Source organism: Propithecus coquereli, unplaced genomic scaffold (genome assembly GCF_000956105.1).
Source record: "Propithecus coquereli isolate 6110/MARCELLA unplaced genomic scaffold, Pcoq_1.0 Scaffold212, whole genome shotgun sequence".
NCBI lineage: Eukaryota > Metazoa > Chordata > Mammalia > Primates > Indriidae > Propithecus > Propithecus coquereli.
Genome location: NW_012146301.1, coordinates 2,622,011 through 2,641,769, shown reverse-complemented (window position 1 = coordinate 2,641,769; position 19,759 = coordinate 2,622,011). Strand labels below are relative to the sequence as shown.

The 19,759-nt window shown below is 42.2% G+C and overlaps 1 protein-coding gene across 1 annotated transcript in view; it reads left to right on the top strand.

Moving 5' to 3' along the window:
* Window positions 1–9,954: 9,954 nt before the first annotated feature.
* Window positions 9,955–19,759, top strand: part of GGACT (gamma-glutamylamine cyclotransferase) — a 46,565-nt gene continuing 36,760 nt past the window's right edge. Inside the window, exon 1 of the mRNA XM_012644427.1 lies at window positions 9,955–10,002. The gene's annotated coding sequence lies outside the window, so the exon portion shown is untranslated. The remainder of the gene's footprint in view (window positions 10,003–19,759) is intronic.

The following is a 19,759-nucleotide window of genomic DNA, read 5'->3' as shown; positions in this document are numbered from 1 at the left end:
TTGTTATGGCCATCTTGGAAATATAATTTCCCAGGTAGGTCCTCAGTAGTGTTTACCTTCCATTTCTTGACTAGTCTTTGGGAATTGAAATTGTCAGTAAGACAAGTCAGAATCTTGACAGAGGCTCTGCCAAATACAACATCCAGCAGGTGTTCACATCACCAGAGCATCCCTCCACTCTGTGTTGCATTGGTGCCAATTTGGGGATTTATATTTTGAGACACATCATTCATTTCCCCCACCCAAGCAAGTAGACAGTACTGAACTGCTGCAGTAATATCACAGATTGCCATTTCTCTTTTCATCCTCCTTGGGTTAGCTTCCACCTCTAGTTTCCACACAGGTGTCTCTCTTTTTCATTAGTGTACCTTCCTCAGAGGTCTCTTTCTTTAAACCAGATATAGCTCTTCAAAGTCAAAGTTCATCTCAAGTCACATCCTACCACATTTGGGGTTGGTGTCACCAGAGGCAGAGATTGGAGTGATGCTGCTACAAGCCAAGGAATACCAGGAGCCACAAAAAGCTAAAAGAGACAAGGAAGGATTTTCCCATAGAACTTTCCAAGGGAGTGTGGCCCTGCTGACACCATGATTTCAGACTTCTGGCCTCCAGAACGGTGGGAGAACACATTTCTGTTGTTTTAAGCCACCCAATTTGTGGTACCTTGTTATGGCAGCCCTGGGAAACTAATAGGGCAAATCACTTAATCTTCCAGCACCTCAGCTATAAAGTGGGGAATACTACTACCCTTTTCACAGAGTTATTGGGAAGTTTAAATGAGAAAAGTTATACAAAGCCCTGGGCTGGTGCTCGACATATAAAAATATTTGATACGTAATTGAAGGGGGAACCCCTCACTTTTCCTGTTTTTACCCTGTAATAGAAATGACCCAGAAACAATCTCAGATTTATATTTTGATCCCTTATTTTCTAAGTCTGATTAGTTCAAGTGCTTTTAATCTGTTACATTGTTTATCAAAACTGCCTTGAGTGTCCTACATTTCTAATCATTTATTTTTAAATATGTGGCATTTCTCAAGGACCAATAAAGCTTTCTTCTTCCTACTTGTGATGAGTGTTTGAGAAAATGTTTTCCCTCTTGATCTAAATTGCATTTTTATCCATCTTTTAAAAACAATTTTGTCTCAGCAGTTAAATTTCAATAGTATTAATTTTGATGGCTAGACTTGAGATTTGTCTTGAGGAATAGCAAAACTGCTCATTTCTGGAACTTTCTGATAAAGTATATAGATGACAGCTTTTACAGTACTGGCCTAGAGAACTGCAGATGTCATAAAACAAGGAGATGGGGTGGAAAGAACATGGGAGCAGGTGTAGAGATCTATCCTAGGGTCACCTTCACTGGCATGTCTTTTTTTTAAGCTCCAACGATTCAATTAGGTACAAACAATTCCAACCCTGAGGTTAGTTACCCAGACCCTGGGAGGAGTCACTAAATTACTCCACATCTTAATTGCTTCTAATAAAAATAATGGTGGTGGTCGTTCTTGCTTTGGTTAATTTCTCCTCTATGAAATGAGAAGGTTGACTAAACCAGCGGCCTTGAAGCATGACCTCTAGGTTCAAGAAAAAATGAAATCTTATAGAGATGTCCACGGAAAGAAAAAGAAATTATAAAAGTGACTGCTTTGCATGCTTATATAAATCCTCATAAAAATCTGTTGTGAAATGTAAGAATGTTTGAAATTCTAACACCCTTGTGGAAATAAAATATTATCAAGGTTTCTAGTCCTGAGATGGCCTGAGAAGGCAGTAACTGAAAAGTAAAATTCTGCCACTGCCATATATCGGGCCGAGCTAGCACCGATAACAACAGCTGCCAAGTGAGCAGGAAACATGTCTTTCAAGGACACGATGATGTTGTCACAGGTCAAATACCCCCCTTCTTTGGGTGATTGCTGCTTTCTTACTCACCAAGACAAGTCTCCTCTGGAAAATCATTGACTATCAGAAACGCTGCTGTTTGAAACCATCAGTAAGAGTGAAACATCCCACGCTTGCCTGGTGGATCCAGGATGCTTTGAAACCAACGAGCCGCCTCCATTTCCAACCCAGGTACAGAGCTCCACTGAAAGGGTTTCTGGATGCACTGTCTGCACCTATCCTAACTCTGTAATCTCCAAGGACGTAGGATCCCGGGCCCACTGTGGTCCAGACCTGCTGTTGACCCTTTGCACCCAGCCCTGTTCACCTTGAACCTGTCAAAACACTGTTTCCTTTAAAGTTCACCTAAACTCGACCCCTCCCCCAAATCTCCAAACTTCGTGTTTGTTTGCTGAGGCATTCCGGGGTTCCTCAGGTCTGCGTCTCCCCTCGGTGCAAGGAGCCAATAAATCTGACTTTGTCCAGCTACAGTTTTGTTCCTGGTGGTCTTTGGGCTAAGACGGGTCACCTGCCAATCAAAAAACCTTGGTCAAGTCGTCTAACCGCATAACCTCATCTGTAAAAGCAGAAGAAATTCTCCCTGGCCTTTACTATACAGTGCATGAGCAAGGATCAAACTGATCATGTAAATGAAAGCTCTTCGTTGAGAGAACTACGTATATAGGATTATTTATTAGAACTAGTACTTTTAACAAAGAGGTTCAAATATAAAAGAAATGATTAGTCCTGATAATCCACATTTGGTGGTACATTATCCAGCCTCCCTGGTTTAGCCCTCATGTGAAAGAGTGTTTTCAGCTCAGCTGGATGTGAGTTCAAGTCTTTACAATCTTGCTGATTGGCACTGTGCCTTTGAGTGAGTTACTTTGCCTCTCAGAGAGCCATTTCACATGTAGAATGGGAATGATAATATCTGGTTCATGCTGTTGTTCAAAGGATGAAACGAGAACAGCCCTACTGTGCCTGGCCCAGGAGGCACTCAATATGTGTTCATTCCCTGCTGACCACCCAAGGGAGTCAAGCTGCACTTCATTTTGTAATTTCTACATTACAATACCAGGTTGGCATTACTCCCTTTAAAAAGTTACTGTTTGGGTAGCGGGCTCCAATAACTTGATTCCAGTTTCAAGAACAATGGCAGCAGGCCGGGCGCGGTGGCTCACGCCTGTAATCCTAGCTCTCTGGGAGGCCGAGGCGGGCAGATCACTTGAGCTCAGGAGTTCGAGACCAGCCTGAGCAAGAGCGAGACCCCGTCTCTACTAAAAATAGAAAGAAATTAATCGGACAACTAAAAATCTATGTAGAAAAAATTAGCCGGGCATGGTGGCACATGCCTGTAGTCCCAGCTACTCGGGAGGCTGAGGCAGGAGGATTGCTTGAGCCCAGGAGTTTGAGGTTGCTGTGAGCAAGGATGACGCCACGGCACTCTAGCCTGGGCAACACAGTGAGACTCTGTCTCAAAAAAAAAAAAAAAAAGAACAATGGCAGCAACGTGACAGCTTAGAGATAGGTTGTGGCGTCGTGGCTATGGCTCTTTGCAATGTAATTAGCTTCCATCATAGTGGATGGCATATTTGGCTGATCTAGTTACTTCTGAGAATTCTATCCATTACTCTCCTATTCATAATTAGGGATTTACTCACCAGAACTAATGAAATAATCTCATAGAGTGCTTTTAGTCTTTGCTTATTTTTCTGGAAATTATAGAAGACAGGCAAGAATAGCATAAACCATCACAACTGCAATTGCTTAGAAAATTGCTTAGAAAATCTTAATTGCATATACTATTTAGAAAAGATACTGCTTATCTTTTGTGGAGAAAAGGTCAATGCCTTATTCAAAGAAACCTGACAGCAACCCACATCATCTTTAAAACATTAATTCCAGAAATACCAGGATTGAATTTAATGTGAGTGGTTGGGCGTGATGTCTCCTGCCTGTAATCCTAGCACTTTGGGAGGCTGAGGCAGGAGGATCACTTGAAGGCAGGAGTTCAAGACCAGCCTGATCAACAGTGAGACCCTGTCTCTACTAAAAATAGAAAAAATTAGCTGGCCAACTAAAAATAGAAACAAAAAATTAGCCAGGTGTGGTGGTATGTGCCAGTAGTCCCAGCTACTTGGGGGGCTGAGGCAGGAGGATCACTTCAGGCTGGGAGTTTGAAGTTGTTGTGAGCTAGGCTGACACCATGGGACTCAAGCCTGAGCAACAGAGTGAGACTCTGTCTCAAAAAAAAGAATTTAACGTGAGTGAATGTAGCTTCATGAGGTTGCTTTTCTCCACTCCTTAACTTCTTTGCTATGGAAATTGTTTAGCAGTGAGATCTGTTGTACCAACTAAAATAACTTCACAGAATGAAAATAAATAATAACCCTGCTGCTTTCAAATTAAACAAAAAATTTTAAGAACCAGGTTTAGAAATGGAAGTAAGGAATCCAATGATTTGCAGAATAGTATTATTTTCTATTTTTTGCAGATTTTCTAAATTAGCCTCATTATAATGGATCCTACGTTGAAACTGCAAAGTCTTTTCATTAAGTTCATATTGAGTTAAATAGAGAAATGATCAAAAAGTAAACTTCAGCCAGGCTTGGTGGGTTGCACCTGTATTTCCAGCTCCTAGGGCAGCTGAGGTAGGAGGATTACTTGAGCTCAGGAGTTTGAGAGTGCAGTGAGCTATGATCCCACCACTATACCCCAGCTTGGGTGACAGAGCAAGACCCCATTTCCAAAAAAACAAAAGTAAACTCAATTAAATAATTGAAGACCTACTCTGTGTGCCATGGTGTCAGATGCTCAAATCATACACACAAAGGATTTAGGCCTGGGCTCATGAAACTCAGTTCAGTACAGTCATATAAATCAACTGTGACAGAAAGGAGAGGAAGGTGTTGAAACAGAGGCTGGAGCAAGAGACAAAGTTTGCAGGGTGGGTAAAGTTTTACTGTAAAAAAGAAGTTAGTAAATATTTTAGTCTTTTCAGGCCATATGGTCTCAGTGGCAGCTACTCAGTTCTGCCACTGTCCCGAAAAAGCAGTCATGGACAATATGTAAACAAAGTAGCATGGCTGGGTTCCAGTAAAACTTTATTTACAGACACTGAAATTTGAATTTCAAAAACTATTATTTTTTTTTTGACTTTTTCCCAAGCATTTAGAAATGTAAAACTCATTCTTGGTTCAAGGGTCATACAAAACCAGGTGGTGGGTTGGATTTAGGCTACAAGCTATTGAGGGCCAAAGACGACTTTTTAATAATTTCTAGAATATTTCAGTAGATTTTATAGTGTTGTTGACTTGGACTTCAAGATCTTTATACAGCCTCTCCTTTCTGTTGTTTAATTCGCATTATAACTATTAGTATAATTTCAAGAGATGGCCAAATAATTAGGATTAAAGACAATTCGTCAAATCCGTGGTGTTGATAAAGGAAATGTTTGCTGAGCTTTGAGCACATGCTTAGCAGCTTGCTGGCCTTGTGGCCCTAGAATGGAGGGTGTGAGAGATTGAAAAAGGCAGAGCAAACAGACCAGAATAAGCAGAAAAACTGCCCAAAGATTTTTCTCAGGCATTCTCACACAGGGTGAGCTGAACCCTTTGCATGAATGACTCAACTGTACCAAACTGACTGGGCAAGTCAACCCATCTCCTAAAACCACCTGAGCAGTTGCTTGTCAAGGGGTCCTGGGTAACTAACCAACCCTAACCTGAGAAGCCCAGCACTTGGCTAGACGGACCAATCCATTGCCTGAGACACTCTGTGACTTTTTTGTCCCTATGAGGGAACTCCCCTGCATCCCGGTCACCTGGGCCCCCAAGTGGCATTGTGTACACCCGAAATGAACAACTTATCTAGAGAAAAATTCCCCTTCAGCTTTTGGTTCTCACTCCTCTTCATTCCTGGGGTCAAATTAGTCCTGGGGCCAGGGGCCATGTGATAAGTCATTCCTTCCATTGTTTCCTACAAGCACAGTTCCATTCAGAAGAGGAGAATTGGTTAATAAGCGGGCAGTGTGACTGTGTGATTATCTGTGCCCGGTGTGGTACTGGTGCTGAGTGTGCATGCTCAGGTGTGAGGCCTTGGTGAGGCGTGCATCTGTCCTAGAGGATGCATCCCCAGGTGCATCTATCTGATGAGGTGTGTCCCCAAGTTTATGGAGTCGTTTGTGAGTCTGTGTGTTTGATGTGGGGTGGCCCAGGTGAGTCTGGGTCCAACATGGACTCACGGCTGAGCCGAGAGCCCAGGTGTGTTAGGGTGTGCGTGACCGGTGTGGGTCGTCCCCAGGTGTGTGGAGTTGGCCGCGCTGTGTCTGCGGCGGGGCGTCCCCGTGGGCCCGGCGAGGGGGTGGGTGGGGACAGCCGAGCGGCCGAGCCACGCGTCCCGCCTGCAGGGGGCGCCGCCTAGGGCGGCCTGGGTGCCGGGCGTCCGCCCCGCCCTGCACTTCCGCTCCGCGGCCCCGGCCCGCTTTGCCAGACGGTCCCGGCTGGGCGGCAGGTGAGGCGCTGAGCGCGGGCGGGGACCGGGGGACAGGGTGGCCCCGCCTCCCGCGCGGCTCGTCCCGGGCACCGCGGGGCGTCGCTCCCGGCGCGGCGTCTGGGCCGAGCCGCAGCACCCGGCGTCCCCCGCGGGCGCGGTGGGGAGCGAGGCCTGGGGCGCGGCCTGCGGGGCTCGCCCAGAGGGACGGGACGCGTGACCCCGACTCACGTTGGCGCAGTTGCTCCACGGGGGGCAGGGGGACGCGAGTGCCAAATTGGGTGAAGGGCAGAGAAAGCTCGGAACTGGCTGCAAGCCTAGACGCTGCTCGTTCCTAGTGAAGGAAAAGTGAGGACTATTCAGAAGGTGTTTGTAAAGGGACCTTTGAGCTGAATGAGGCTAACACTTTTCGGAAATTCTGTTTTTAATTTTAGAGACACCTGTTTGTGAGCAGACCAGAAACTGCAAAAAAAAAAAAAAAATCTAAAAACTAATGACTTTTGCGAATTTATTATCTTAGGTTTAGGTTTCTTTGGAGTCATTAGTGAACCGCCTGAATTCTTTGGAGAACTTTCTCTTACTGCTTTGATTACTGAGTATGGTTATCACTGCTGCTTTACTCTGTTGGCCAAAGGTAGCCACAGTCTCACTTGAAATCCAACGTAGGTGTTTTTTGAACGCAGCTTCTTGACACTAAGCTTAAGTAATAAGAATTGAAGTGATAAGAAAATACACTAAACTTGGAGCCTTTTTAAAAAAAAAAAAAAAAACGCATGTTATTCGTTTTGCTAAGCGTCCCAGGGAAAAATCTTGAATTAAAAATGAAAGGATATCTCTAAATCAGTTGGATTGATATATATAAAGTGTAGGTCTTGCACGCACACACACATCCTTATGTACATTTACTTGTAAAGGAAGATTTTCCCTGGCCCCATTCAATTTATTGAAATGCTAATAGGGAGTTAGTTAGTGAGGGAAATGCAGTTTGCCTTCATTTTCCCTCAAAACCTTGCTTTCCTGAAACTACCCCCAGGAGAAGCCCAATTTTCCTGAATAAGCAGACCACTCTACCCTAGCAGAGAGCATTTGTATTTTAAAAGCCGAGTTTGCAAAGTTAAGTTAGTTTCTAATTGGTAGATTTTTGTATGGACTAGTTGACCTTACTAACCAGGGCCATAACTATTAATACTAATCCTGGAGAGGGTGGTTATTCCTGGTAAGCTTGGATAGTGGGTAGCAATGAGTAGAATAGAAGTGCGATAGAAACCTGTATATTTAACTTGTTAAATTGTCTGTTCATTTTACTCTTTATTTGACGTAGTGAGATCTCTTGAAAGCTCCAATTCATGTCTGCTCTTGAAGTGGAGTCATCGGAAGGCTTTGTACCCACGGCCAGCCAGGGCCTTTACTGGGGGTCAGGACACCCCGCAGGCTGGCATGGAGGTGTAGTGCAGCAGTGTTTGAAGAGGGACTGGGCTCAAGGAAAGGTGACAGTAAGGACAGAATCAAGCGATCTTAGCAGTCCTCTCTAGAACTTTCTTCATCTGGGCAAACCTTAGATAGTAGGGATTTTACTAAGAGAGCCTCATTTAAACATGACAGCTCAGCATCTTGCTGAACAGGAATCTGTTACTCAGTTGAAGGTCTCTATTGTCAGTGAAACTGCCCAGGGCAAGATAGCCTTGTTTAGCCTGTGAGGACCTGCCCTGGACCTCTGAGCTTCATAGGCCGAGCTTGCTCCTAATGTGTTATGATACCCCCTCCAGTGGATTTACAGAAAAGATCTGGCTATTGGAAGTCTTGGGTTTCTATGGCATTGTGAGATAACAGACACGGTAAACAGCTAAAATGCTAAGAAGAGTAAAACCAGAAGCAGTGTGCCCTTGGAACCCAGAGGTGATTACACACCAAAGGCGGTGGGGAAGGCCCCATTTGGAACAGACTTTAAGCAGGGAGTGAATTTTTATAAGCAGAGGAGTGGAAAAGGGTGTTTCTGGTGGTAGACACCATGAGCAAAGGTAAAAAGCTTAAAATGAAACTGTATTCGGAGAAAAGCGAACAGCCAGTGTGCTAAGTGAGGCTGGACTCTGTGTGGGGAGGGGTGCAGCCAGAGGGGTGCCTGAAAAACAGGCTCTCTGGTGATAAACTCTACTTTTTGATGAAAGTTTTCTGATTTTTTTTTTCCTTTTTATTTGGGAAATTTTAAGCAAACGCAAAAGCACAGGGAAGTAGTATAATGAATTTCCTAATATCTATCAAATAGATTTCACAATTCTTGTTTGACCATATCTGCTTTTTTTTCTTTTTTGGTTGTGGTTGAAGTTTAAAGCAGTTCATTCCAGACAACGTAACATTTCAGCCCTAAATAGTTCAGTGTGCGCCTCCAAAGAAAGGGCATTTTCTGGTATAACCATAATACCATTATCACCACCTAATGAAATTGACAATAATTCTTTCAGTTTTCTAAAACCCAGTCCATGATCAGATTTTCCTGATGGCTTCAAAAACATGCTTATTTTTACTGTTGGTTTGTGTGAATCCAAATCCAAATCAAGAACCACACATGGTATTTTGCTGAATATCTGCTGTCTCTTTCAATCTAGGGCAGGGGTTTGGCACATTTTTTCTGGGAAGGGCCAGATACCAGCTCTTTTAGGCTTTTCAGGCCACTGTGGTCTCTGTGGTAACTGCTCAGCTCTGCCATTGTCATGCAAAAGTAGCCATAGGTTATATGGAAATGAATGAGCATGGCTGTGTTCCAATAATATTTAATTTTCAAAGGTAGTTTTAAAATCCACTCGAAGGCTGTACTTATCCACAGGTCATAGTTTGCTGAGCCTGGTCTAGAGCAGTCCTGGTGGGTTTCTTTAATGCCATTGATTTATTGATGTCACTTGGTTGATTGCCTACAGCATAATGTACATTCAGGTTTTATTTGGCTGCTTTTTGGGTAGTATGGTTTAGCTCGCTCTTCTATCCCCTCTATTTCCTGTAAATTGGAAGTTAGATCTGAAGGCTTAATTAGGTTCATGTTCACCATTTTTGGCAAGTCTACTTCAGAAGTGGTTTGAATTCTTTTAAATCTAAATTTATCTGAGTTTAAAAGACTTGGAAACCCTCATCAGGGAAGCTCAACTTTACTAAAATAGGCTTTGCCTGATGGCTGAGAATACACTTTTTCTTTCTCTTCTTACTTTCCTTACTTGTAGGAGAGGATATAGCTGTTATTTCTGAAGGAAGTCAAGAACTTTGAACCCCTTCTCTAGGTCATTGGAAACTTTATTCAAGGCATTCCTTGGTCCCTTGAGTTTGTGGGCCATATTTTCCCACTGAATGGAAATAACTTTCCTTCCTTGTGTATGAGATTGCCTTCTAATGGATGTTGGCTCATTTGTTTGTTTTTAAGCCCCTTATCTCTTAAACACTCGTTTTCTTCTGTTGACTTCCTCTTATCTCACCTCCCAGCAGGTCTAAGAACTGGATATTTGGGCCACATACACTTTCTGGTCTCTGTGTGAGTTGGCACACTTTTCCCTGTGTCCTGTGGAAAGATTCTGAAGCTTTTAAGACTTGCTGTGGTGCTGGATTCCAAGGCAACACGTTTCTGAAGAAACAAGCTTACAGGTGAGAACTGTTATTCTCTGTTCTAGAATGTTCATTGTTCCTGAATTCTGCAGCACCAGAGGAAGTAGGCTGACAAATAGTGCTGGCTGGAAACTGTTGTCTTTTTGTTATTTAAGAATAATAGGGGGAAACCATATGTTCATTCCTTTATCCATTTTTCTATTGGGTTGTGGTCTTTTCTTATTCGCTAGAATTATTTATACATTGAGAATACTAATTTTTTGTCGAATATATTACAACTATTAATATTTCCCTCCCCCTAACTTTTTATACTTTGTGTACAATATTTATGCTCTGCAGAAAATTTTAATTTTATGTAGTGAAAAGTGTCAACCTCCCCTTTACAGTTTGTTTTGTGTTTTGCTTAGAAAGACTTTCCCATTTTAACATTGCTTTTTAAAATCCATGTTAACACAGATAAATGAACATGTAATGAGCACTAGGAACGTGTGATTCTGAAAAAGAATGCTATTGTAGGGGGACTATTTCCACCATATAGTATAATACCAAACTAATTAAATGTGGGCATTAAGATTGGCCCTGTGTGGATAAATGTCAACATTGGGAGATGGGTATTTAAGGAATCATTATATCATTACCCTAGTTTTGCATATATTTGATTTTTAATAAAAAAGTTTTCTTTAAAAAAATAGTAGTGGGAAAAATGCATCTTTGTCCCATTTGTTCATATTCAGCAGCTATTAAGCTATTTTGAACACTGGGGGTATCATGTTAATAAATGCACAAGCTCTTAGAACTTATGTTTCTTACATGGGAGACATATGTTAGTGTCATGGTGAAAGGCACCAACTCCTGTGTCTGACTACCTGGCTTCTAATCCTGGCACTGCCACTGACTAGCTGGGCAATTTTGAGCTTTTTAATAGCCTTCTGGAGGCTCTAGCGGGAGTCTGTTTTCTTTCCTTTCCCAGCTTCTAGAGGCTGCCCACACTCCTTGGCTTATTGGCCCTTCCCTCCATCTTTAAAGCCAACAGTGTTGCCCCTCTCTGACCCTGCTTTCATCATCACATCTCTCTTTCTTGAATCTGGACCAGGAGGGGTTTTCCACTTTTAATGATGGATGTGATTAGGTTGGACCCGCTTGGATAATCCAGATTAATCTCTGCATCTCAAGATCCTTAACTTTAACCACATCTGTGAAGTCCCTTTTGCCCTATAAGATGATACGTTCACAGGTTCCAGGGATTAGGATGTGAACATCTTTGGTGGAGGAGGGGGAGGGGCTGTTATTCTGCCAGTCACAGATTTGAAGAGATGAAAGGAGGTGAGTGTGGCTGAAGCATTGGCAGGGAGGAGATGGGGTGGAAAAGAGAGCGAGGCAGAGAGGGTCCTATGGGTCATACTAAGTTTCGAAGTTTATCTCAACAGCAAGAGGAAGTCATGGTCAGATTTACTGCCCCAAACCTGTAATCAGCCATTTCTCCTAGGCACCCTGGTTAGCTGTTTTAAATTGAAAAATGGTATTTAGAAACCATAATCTGGACCATGGGGTGCTCATTGCTATTGGGTTGGCAGTTGTTTTTAGGCCATTTCCATGGACAGAGATAGAGGCAAACCTTGTTTGAGATAAAATATTTCATGAGTTCATGCTGATAACTTCCAAGTCTGTTTCTGGACTACAGGGTTTTTTTGCTTAACATCATAGATCTTCTATCCATACCTCTTTCTTCCACTCCAAAAATCTCAGTTCCCAACAACAGTAGCATAATTAGTCATTTGCTTTATCCTTCACCACACCAAGAATCACTGCTATCAGGGGTGTGGGTCTGGGGGAGGAAGACCAAGACGTAAACTGCCGTTTCATCACATCATCTCAAGGCTACATACTGTCAACATGATTTATCCCTTTTGCTGTTGACCTGATGACCTGGCTGAAGTAGTGTTTGTCAGGTTTGTCTGCTGTAAAGTTACACTTTTTCCCCTCTTATCATACTGTACTCTTTGAAGGAAAGTCACTGTGAGCCCCTTGCACTTGAGGAGGGAGGAGTGATGCTTCTCCTCGTTGAGGGTGAAGTATCTACATAAAGTATTTGGAATCTTTTCTGCACAAACGAGATTTCTCTATTTTCTCACATTTATTTATTTAGTCATTTATATCGTTAGGGACTCATGGATATTTATCTTATACTTTAGTTTATAATCCAGTACTGCTTATTTTGTTCCTCAAATTGTTCCTGCTTTGCCCATTGGGAGCTCTCTTGTTTGGCGTCTGTGTCCCTCTGACATACTCCCATCACTGTGGTTGGTTGGTTGGTTATTTTTGAGCACTTCCTTGCTTTCTGGCCCTACTAGATGCTCCAGATTCATCTTATATATTCCCTGCACCAGTCTTAGATTCGGCCATTTCTCCAAGGAGCCTCAGTTCCGTCTACTGGAAATGGTATTAGAAACCAAGAGCTGGATGCTGGGTGCGCTCATTTCTACTGCAGTGTCATGACTTTTGGGTCCCCTCACCTGATGGAACAGAAAACCGTATAAGTATACTAACCTGTGTGTATGCACATATCTGTAACTACTGTGTGTAGCCATCTGTGTCTGTAGTAAGCTAGACTTGAGTTGACACTGGTGTCTCCACCTGTCATCATTTACCACATGGACCAGGAGCCTGTGACCTCCCGCGCCAGCAGTGGGAAAGCTGGCTCTCTCCACCAGCCATCCCTTCCTTACTTGTTCAGTGTTTGTGTCCATGTACAGCAATATCAGAACTGCTAACTCGTAACCCTGTGGGAACCAACTTAATCAACTACAGTCCAATTTTTATGTACAGTTCCTTTTATCTTTAGTCCTGAAACTCTGGACTGGGCCAGATACTTTCTTTGGGCTGATTGAAATGAGACTCTACTACCTTGAGAATATCTTAGCTGTCAGATCTGCAGCATGGAGATTCCATGGCTTCCCACAGCAGTTCTTCCGTCCCTTAGGCATCCTGGCGGTTGTAGCACACTGAGCACATGAAGCCAGGTCAGCCTTTGCTATCCTGACTTGATAGAGAGAAGAGTTACTTAGTAACTGTATTAGCTTTCCAGGGCTCCCATAACAAATTACCACAGACAGGGAGGTTTAAAACAACAGAAATTTATTCTCTCGTATTTCACAGAAATTCAAAATCAGAAATCAAGGTGTTGGCAGGACCACACTCCCTCCAAAGGCTCTATGGAAAACCCTTCCTTATCTCTTCTAGCTTCTGGTGGCTCCAGGCCTTCCTTGGCTAGTGGCTGCATAACTCCAGTCTCTGCCTCCGTCTTCACTTGGCCCCCTCCTCCGTGTCTGTCTTCTCTTCTGTCTCATAAGGACATTTACCATTGGATTTAGGGCCCACCTGGATAACCCAGGATGATCTCTAACTTAATCACACCTGCAAAGTCCCTTTGCCATGTTAGGTACATATTCAAAGGTTCTGGGGATTAGGACATGGACAACTTTGGGGGGGCCTTTATACAGTCTACCTCACTTTGTAATACGATAGTCACTGTGGGATATGAGCAGCTTTCCAGGCGTTTTGTGGCAGATACTTTAAGACCACGTGCTAATAATCCTCCAGGTGTGTTCAGGCTACTCTTCCACACCTGTCCTGTTCTTATCCTTCAGGTCCCCCCTTCCTCACCATTGAAAGGAGGGGCTTTTGGATGAAAGGACACTTTGGTTCCACACGTGAAATCTTTTCTTCAGAGCTCAACTGCGGTCAGAAGCCGCCTTCGACTCCCTCTTCTCCCCATCATAATGGTCATGGCCGACACCCTATGACAAAGACAGGTTAACAATAGAAAAGCATAACAAACACATTTATTTAATCATAGTGTTACATGGCATGGGAGCTTTCAGAATGAAGACTCAAAGACACAGGGCGGACTGTCCATATTTATGCTGAAGTTCTGTGAAGGGGGACAGCCGTGTAAAAAATGCAGTTAGACAAAAAGGGTATGAGCTCATGGAAATAGACCGAGTGGGGAAACCCAGCCAGGCCTGTCTGTCTGGATTCTTCTTGGCCTCTCTGTTGTAGCGTTTCCTCCTTCCAGGCATGGGGCAGGACCCCTCTGGAATGAGGGTCTCATTCCATAATTTCTTTATGGCCACCTGTTACACAGAAAGGTAGGGGGGAAGATTGGAGTCATATTTTTGGTTTCATGGCTGGCTTTGGAAGAGGTCCGGCTTCTAAGAGCTACCTTGGGGAGGAGGGATTGTGGTTTCTCTGGCTAGCCTCAGGGTAGAATGGGGAGCTAGAGACAGGAGGGTGAGATAAGGTCAGAGAGAAACTTTGCTTCTGAGGCCTTCACTGTGGGGTACCATGTTTTTTGAGCCCTATCCAGCCCACAGCTGTGGGAATTCCGCCCCTGCACATCATTGGTGTTTGCTGCAGCTGCTGTTTTACTTATTTAAATTTCATGTTATTTTGTCTTGTGTGATTAATTGTTTTTTCATACGAGCCTGAACACTGCCAGACCGTGAGCTCTGATTGGATGGGAACCACGCTGTCCTCGTTTTGGTTCTGCCACAGCGCCTTCCGCATAGTGGCACCTGGTAAGAAAGAATTCATTTCTAGTTAGTCAAGAGTGTTTTTATGGAACTCTGATGTTTTGAGTCATGCCAGAGTAAATAAATTAGAGTGTGGAAGAGTAAATGAGAGAGAACTTCTCATACGATGCTGTGCTCATGTCCATCTGTTCAGATTACGCTTTGGAGAGTTAAATTCCTCTTCCTGTTTTTGTCATCTGCACTTAGGTATATGCAGCAGATAAGTTAATGAAAGTTATTAATATTTCTACATCTCATGATGATTTCACTAACTTATGAGCATTGAGATTGGAAAAGTGTTGTTTGAGCCACTATTTTTGAGAATAATCACCACTGCCTGCTTCGAATTGCTCTTTCTCCTTTGATACAGTTTTCTGCAAAGTCAGATACAGACTACAAAAGCCTAGTAAAAGCTTATGAGAGGAAATTAGTGGATCTTATAAATGAATAAAGAACGATTTGATGGCATTCCTGGAAGTATTTACAAAGTCTAAGTCACTGTTAATGTGATAGTCAGATGAAGAATTGTGAACAGCAAGATCTTTTATAGTAGATGTCAGGTGGATTCACAGATAAACCAGGTGTACCAGCATCCCAGTGCTTGAGATCCACTGTGATACACTGTGAATACACTGGCTGCAAGAACTTTCCAGAAGCTCGGTTACTTGCTGCTGCTTGCAAGGTTTCTCTAGTCTCTGTGGTCACTTTCCATTTGTGCTAACCTGCAAGTATGTGAAGCAAATGGAACACATTCTGAACTCCAGTGGCCCAGGTTTCAGTGTAGAGGTGGCGTGTGTAGGTGTTTTATCATGTTGCTTTGGCAGAATGACTGTAGCAAAGCCATTGGTAACCAACACTGGCAGTGTTTGGGATGAGAGCTGCAGAGGCAAAGGCAGCGGCTGTCTATCGTAGAAAGCAAGGAAGAGCATGCTTGGTGCTCAGATTTCTCTGTGACTTGGAGGTGTCAGTATCTCCTTATCAAATGAATGGTTTTCGAAGTCAACTTTGTGATCCAGGCCTCACTTAGAAAACATCTATTTCCCTTTCCTGTCTTTTTCTTCTGGTCTTTTAGTTGTGCCTGAATAAATAACAAACCTCTGACGAAGAAAGGCAAGTGGGAATATCATTCCTGCCCTTTCGGCATAATAATTAGGTACAAACTGGCCTTAGCTTGGCTCCTGCAGAGACAGAGACACTTCCAAGTAAATGAACCCTCCCTCCCTTCCTCCCTCCCTGTTTTCTCCCTCCTTTCCCCCTTCAGTGTTGTACTGGGAATGTTTCCAGACATGCTCAGAGGTGGAGCTAACAGCCCTCACGTGCCAGTCACCCGGCATCAGAGGGGTGTGCACTGTGCCAGCTTTGCCACACTTGTTCCGTTTGCCCTCTTCCTTTGTGTTTTAGAGTCTCGTTTGTTATGCTTCTGGAGAATTTTGAAGCAAATGCCAGAAATCATGTCATTTCATCCCCAGATATTTTAGTATGAATTTTATTTATAAGTTTTTTCTTACATAGGTACAATATTAACTAACGATGAACAAAAATTCCTTAATATCATCTACTACTGTGTTCAGATTTCCCCAGTTTTCTAAAAAGAGGTCTGTGCAGTTGGTTTATTCAGGTCAGAATAAAAAAACACCCATTCGTTGTATTTGGTTTTTACACCTCTCAGGTCTCTTTAATAATAATTAATGTTTGCCAGGCACTAATTTGATTTCTTGCAGAGTACTCTTATTCTTTTACCTTTCATTTTTAACCATTTTAGAGTAGTCGCATGTTCTCATGCTTTCATTCATTATTATTACTTAAATTTATATACAGTAAAACTAACCTTTTGGTACAATTCTCTGAGTTTTAAAATGTGTAAATTCTTGTGACCATCACCACAATCCTGATATAGAGTGGTTTCACCACCAGGAAAACCAGAAAACAAAACAAACCCTCCCTCATTCTGCCCCTTTGTAGTCAAACTCTTCCCCTCCCCCAACCCTGACATCCTTGATGTGTTCTCCATCTTTATACATTTTGCCTTTTCCAGAATGTCATATAAATGGAATTATATAGTATTAACCTTTGAGACTGACTTCTTTCACCCATACAGTGCCTTTGACATTCATCTGTGTGTGTACGCTTTCTTATTGTCATTGTCTGGACATACCACAGCGTGTCTGTCCGTATCCAAAGGGCTATTTGGATTATTTATAGTTTTTGGTGATTATGAGTAGAGCTGCTATAAATGTTTGTATATAGGTTTTTATATGAAGAAAAGTTTTCATCTTTCTAGGGTAGATTCCTAGGAGTGCAATTGCTGGATCATATGATAGTCGTTAATTTGATAAGAAACTCTCTGGGGTATCTGTACCACTTTGCATTCCCACCAGCAATGTGTGAGAGTTCCAGTTGCTCCACATCCTAGTCAGCACTTCATATTATCAGTTTGTTTTTTATTTGAGCCATCCTAGTAGTTCTGTTATTTCCATTTTTAATGATCTGATTTTAGGTTTTTTGAGATTTTAGACCATTATTCTTTTTTTTTCTTTTCGAGACAGAGTTTCACTCTGTCGCCTTGGGTAGAGTGCAGTGGCATGATCATAGCTTACTACAACCTCAAACTCCTGGGCTCAAGTGATCCTCCTGCCTCAGCCCCCTGAGTAGCTGGGACCATAGGCGTGCACCACCACACCCGGCTAATTTTTTTTATTTTTGGTAGAGACAGCGTCACACTCTTATTCAGGCAGGTCTCGAACTCCTGAACTCAGGGGATCCTCCAGCCTCAGCCTCCCAGAGTGCTAGGATTACAGGTGTGAGCCACCACACCCAGCCTTAAAAAATTGTTCTTAATAATTTTTGAATGAATTACTGAATTTATTTTATATACCTGTTATAAAAATAAATATATTTGGTTTACTGATAATTTTCCACATTTAAATATGGTAACTAGTCTATACAAAAAATAAATTAAAACCAGAATATTATATAGACAGAACTCATTTTTAAATGTCACCAATTGAGAGCTCTGTAATCAAAAGATTACAGAATAATATCTGAATACATGATGCATTTTGCAACAATTTGTTATATTCAGCTTGTGAATGTCTCATTTTACCCTCAGTAACCAAGAGTGCCATATTTGCTTTTGCCATGCTAGACTGGATCGATCAGCAAATAGTTAATTATATGAAAGCAAATTGGACATAAGCAGAGAGTAATTTCTTTGAATGCACTTTATAGTGCCACTGTTGTTTTTTAAATGGGCTACTCTAAATTTCTGTTTGTGAACCATGATCACTGGTGGCTATTGCTTGAAAGTATAGAGTTGACTCCTGGATTAGTTACCAGAATACCACTGTTAATGTTGTTTGTCGTCTCTTGCTCCTCCAGGTGAAACTGTAAAAGTCCCCAGGTACACAGGGCGATTGCTGAGGGAGGCCCTGTCTGTAACTCAGGCTTATTCCATGAGCTGCTGAGGTTGGGCTTCCAGGGGGTGGTGGTATTTAAAAAACAGGTTTCTGTCATCTACTTGGAAGAAAGGTGGCATGTAGGTTTTATTTTGTGACTTGCATCTCCCTATTTTTGTTTCTGAAAAGTTGCTGGAGTGTTAGACGTATTGACAGACCTTTCTAATGTAGGGACATCAGAAAGAAAAAACAGCTGGCAAAGGATTATTGAGGACAGATTGCCATTTGGGCATCTTAAGGTGATTGTGGTTCAAAGCCTCAGAGGCCATGTACCAGGAAGGTTTGGTTCAAAGTGTTAAAAAAAAAAAAAATGGGGTGGATTTCTGCAGTCAAGTCATTTTTGGTTTAAAACAAGCATATTTATAGGTCCATTACACCAATTAGGTCTGGAATAAATCAGAAATAGAGTAGTTTTAGTAAGGATATTATTACCTCAATTTGACCCAAGTATTTGTTTTGTTTAAAAAGTTATTTATGGATCTCCTTTAAACTTTAGAATTGTTGGAATTGTGTTAATAAAGTGACATATATGTGTATGTATGTATTCTGGGGGTTGGGTGGAGGGGATAATGGAAATGCCTTGGGGCCTGTAATCTGGGGTTTTAGAATACGAGACTATACACCTGCTGCCCCCTGGTGGCAGCATGGTCAACAGTGCAGTTCAAAGGTAAGGACTTTGAGAGAGTGGCGTCCATTGTATTGCCCTGTCCAGAGGATTGTAGAGGGAGCGGGGAGATACGGTTTCTCTCTTTTCCCTACTCTTCTTGTGATTGCTACCTGTATGATCTTGGGCAAATCATTTAGTCTGATTAAAGTGTAGGTTTCACTTTCTTCAGCTTTAAAATGTAATTTCTAAAGTTTCTTCCAGCTTTAACACCCTGTGATTCTCCAAATGGTGTTAGCAAATATTACATAGCAAAAGATGTCAAGTTCCACTTTTTCCTTTGGCAGCTGTATCCTAATAAATCCCAGGTATCTATTCAAGAAAGCAGGTTCTGGAGTACATCCAGAGGCCTGATGTGGATTCAGTGCTGGACAGCAACTGCATAAATCTGTAGCACAGCCCATAATAATCAGCATGATGACCCTGTATTCTTATGAAAAACTTAAATCATTTATATTTTTTAGTTATAGAAAAAAACACATAAATTTTACCATCTCAACCATTTTTAAATGAACACTTTAATGGTAGTAAGTATATTCACATTTTTGTGCAGCCGATCTCCAGAACTTTTTCATCTTCAAAACTGAAACTCTGTATCCATTAAACAACCCCTCCAGTCTCTCCCTACCCCCAGCCCTGGGCACCCACTATTCTACTTTCTGTCTCTATGAATTTGACTACTACAGGTACCTCACATAAGTGGAACCATACAGCATTTGTCTTTTTGTGACTAGCTTATTTTGCTTAGCATAATGTTCTCCAAGTTCATCCATGTTGGAATGTGTGTCAGAATCTCCTTCCTTTTTAAGGCTAAATAATATTCCATCGTGTGAGTGTATGCACCACACTTTGTTTATCTACTCATCTGTCAACGGACACTTGGGTTGCTTCTACCTCTTGGCTATTGTGAATAGTGCTGTTAGGAACGTGTGTGCTACATCATTTGTAGTGTGCTGTGTTTAATGCAGAGTAGCATTTATGTGATTTTTTTCTGTGCATAAAGGGTTAAATTTCATTATAAAGAACACTAGTTTAATATATGGCTTTTTGTATGGACGAGTAAGGTACATATTTATTAGACACAAGCTATATGCCAGGCATTATTA